This window comes from Schistocerca gregaria, chromosome 3 (assembly GCF_023897955.1).
Source record: "Schistocerca gregaria isolate iqSchGreg1 chromosome 3, iqSchGreg1.2, whole genome shotgun sequence".
NCBI lineage: Eukaryota > Metazoa > Arthropoda > Insecta > Orthoptera > Acrididae > Schistocerca > Schistocerca gregaria.
The window spans coordinates 143,782,966-143,786,560 of NC_064922.1; the positions used below are offsets into that span (position 1 = coordinate 143,782,966).

The following is a 3,595-nucleotide window of genomic DNA, read 5'->3' on the forward strand; positions in this document are numbered from 1 at the left end:
GCCTCGGACGTCTTCCGCGCTGCCGCCAATACTTGTCAATTATCTGGGTAGTGTCTACTTGGAGGCTCCCGCGGACGGGGTGTATTTCGGTTCTGCGTACCAGTTTTACGACAGAACCATACGGCTTCCTTCATTGTGAAGGCGTGCCCAGCCCCAATGGCAGTTGAGAAGGATCCGCGGACGTCTGGTCATTAATAGGCCCGGGTGTAGTGTCTAATGTTCGTTCCGCAGGAAGAGCGGGCTCTACGTTCAATGTGCATACACGGGACTTGGATTTCTCGATATTCCTTGTAAGCGTTGTATCGTTTCGTTGCCATATGCCGCTTTATTTCCCCCCGGATATCTCAGATGGTTAGCAACCGCATGTAATTTATTCAAAGTGCTGTCCGCCCCGATAGCTGAATGGTCAGCGTGACGAACTGGGGTCCTAGGGGCACGGGTTCGATTCCCAGCTGCGTTGGGAATTTCTCCGCTCACGGACTGGGTGTTGTGTAGTCTTCATCATCATTTCATCCCCATCCAGCGCGGAGGTCGCCCAATGTCGCGTCGAATGCAATAAGACCTGCACCAAGTAGGTCGTACCTGTCCCGTAAGGGGTTTCCCGTCCAGTGACGCCAAACGCTCATTGCTATTTCCATTCGAAGTGCTTTAGCTATCAGGCACGTTAAATAAAATCAACACAATGAAAATAAGCGGCAATTTTAGACATGTACACGCCATTAAGTATTGGGTTCTAGATAATTTGCAGTCTAAAATAAGTGTTTCAGTTGGTCATGTCTTTATATTCGGCGGATTTTTAAAGGAAACAAGATAATGAAGGCCTCGAAGGAAGCGGTTTTACTTCCCTATTATTTCGATTCGACATCGTTACTTACGTGTCCTTGACCGTTACGAGCTGCGGGATGTTGAAGTTGCGAGGAAGAGTAAGTAGAATCTCAGCTGCGCGCACTGCGAAGCAGTGCGTGGCCTTCAAGATCGAGATTCCCGGCCGGCCACACTGGAAGCTCCACAGCGGCAGGAAAAAAAAATCGTCGTCTGAACACGTTTTAATCATAGAATGGACTATAGAAGTCATTAACGTTCAAATATGAGTTCATCGTCAGGATGGCCGAGCGGTCTAAGGCGCTGCGTTCAGGTCGCAGTCCACTTCTGTGGGCGTGGGTTCGAATCCCACTTCTGACAATAATTTTTCTCCACACATTCACTCATTACTAGTAGGTAAGGATGCCTCCTCGACACTGAAAAATGAGAATTTTTCGATAAACCATTATTTGCAAACACTCCCTCGATAGTACCGACTTACAAACCTCTTAGTATATCGTTTTGCCGTTACCATTTTGGAATCTCACCTACAGCACACTACGTGCGTCTACATAGTCTCTATTCGTTTCTACCACACCTAAAAACAATTATACATGAAAGACATTCGGCACTCTTTACTCTATCTAGGGGAAAGCAAACACAATTTTGTTAAACTGTAGGCCACTACAACTGGGTCGCTAGATTTTATTTAAACTTGTCACAGTGTACCGACACAATTCAAGGCCAAAGAACCGTAGAGCAGTAACTCGTCACGACAAATATTTGCTTCATTGGTTATATGTTCCATGGGTAAGGGAGAGTAATCGGATGTATCCACTATCTGAAACACGAGGTAAACGATCTCGCGAATACTGCTGCCATCTTCCTGTTGCTGTGAGATACACACGGGAATAAGAAGAAAGGCGCTATTTGAGCTGTACAATGAGTGAGCCTACGAAATAAACACACCAGTAATTAGCAGACAGAAAATAAGGTGAACTTTTACTGTTATCTAAATATGTTATTAAAACCTTTTAGTCTTTTTGTCATAGTGCGAATTTATTTTCTCAATATAGCAGTTTAACTTACAGAATCTGATAATGTTGGTACGCCATGGCAGATTGCTGCTATCGCTGGGTGTGATTTTTATAACTCTTGCGAACAGTAACCAGACTGTCGCCGTGTTTTTTAACTATCTACTATTTCACCTGGCTGCTTCCTGTGTATTTTATTAGCGTTATATTTTACGTTCGGCAATTTTTCACCATTTTACCATTTAAGTCACCAATTATATCGCCTGCTTTTATTATTCATTATCTTGATTTTTTTTCAAAAATTTGTCTAGGCTGAAGAGCGGCGTACTAAGCTTCTGCCGGCCTAAGAATCTCAATAAAGGAAAAAGAAAAAGGTGGCAGTCTGTGGTAATGGGGCGTTGATAGGGAACAGTTGAGTATCTCTGTGGAAATGGTGCTGGAAGAAACTGAAACGAAGAAGAAAGTAGGAAATAAGAAGAAACAACAGACTGGGTTGAAGAACAAGAATTGGAAAGCTGCACGCGGGTGCTTCGCTGAGCAACCATAACAGAAAGAAAACGTCAAATAAAGGCGAAACATCAGAGTCTTCAGAAATGTCGAATGTTTGCAGTATTTATTATGACGGTGATTACGACAATTACTTTACTGGCACACTGAAATCGCTTCCTGCACGTAGTAAGGAAGCTAATGAGCTATATTTCATCCTGAGGGAAGGGGTAAAGATAAACAATTATGGCGCAAGTGCGTTGAATGGTCTGCTTGCAAGCATGCTGCATGTGTTGAAGAGGTTGCCAAGACTTTGTTCCTGGTGACTGCTTATCCCAGAAGTGAACATTTTAAAAATTATTGAACTATGAAAGTACACGTAACTACACATTCCATGAAACTACATAAATAAGTTTCAGTGCTGTGACTTCCTAACAGAAATTGACAGATAAAAGTGATTATTTTTGGTCACGTATATTTACTATAAGCTTCCCTTCTCAAACGTCCAATTCCTCAACCACTGTGGATAATTACTCCTTCGGTTTGGAAACCGTGCGTATCGCATCTTCTGGTTATGAGCAGTTAACCTTCGTTCACTGATTTTTATATTCAAGATAAATTAGCAGGAAGGTTGGTTGATTGGTTGGTTGGTTTTGGGGAGGGGCCAAACAGCGAGGTCATCAGTCCTATCGGGTTAGGGAAGGATGAGGAAGGAAGTCGGCCGTGTCCTTTCAAAGGAACCATCCCGACATTTTCATGAACCGATTTAGGGAAATCACGGAAAGCCTAAATCAGAATGGTCAGACGCGGTTTTTTTCTTTCGTCTGGATAGAGCGAATGCAATCCCAACTTCCAAAAATTATGCTCCGGAAGTACGCGTTTTTTTGTAATTTATTTATTTATTAACATTACATCATTACAACATAAAATCTTTACAACAATACATGAACGGGATTGAATCGTCTTCCTCCCTAAGGGGAGTTCAGTGTGCTAACCACTGCGCCACCTCGCTCGGTGTGGATGAGAGTAGTAAAAGTAAAGAAAGTACAGCAATCATACCGAGAGTTGATTTTAAATTACTTATTATGAATGTCCCAAAACAATTTTTGCTTAATCACGCACCATCCGTCACTTTCCTTATGTCGTAATGTCGTGGATCGAATGACGCCACATAATATTACGTTAAATGATATTTAACTCCATGCTGACCTTCACCAACGAAGTACACGTAACAGAAAACAGTTTAATAACAGAGGTACATAACACTTTTGCAT

At 42.5% G+C, this 3,595-nt stretch overlaps 1 non-coding gene across 1 annotated transcript; it reads left to right on the plus strand.

The window, feature by feature from the left end:
• The first annotated feature begins 1,098 nt into the window (after positions 1-1,098).
• Trnal-cag (transfer RNA leucine (anticodon CAG)) lies at positions 1,099-1,182 on the plus strand. The gene has a single exon. It is a non-coding gene; the product is annotated as a tRNA-Leu (tRNA).
• Positions 1,183-3,595: the final 2,413 nt, after the last annotated feature.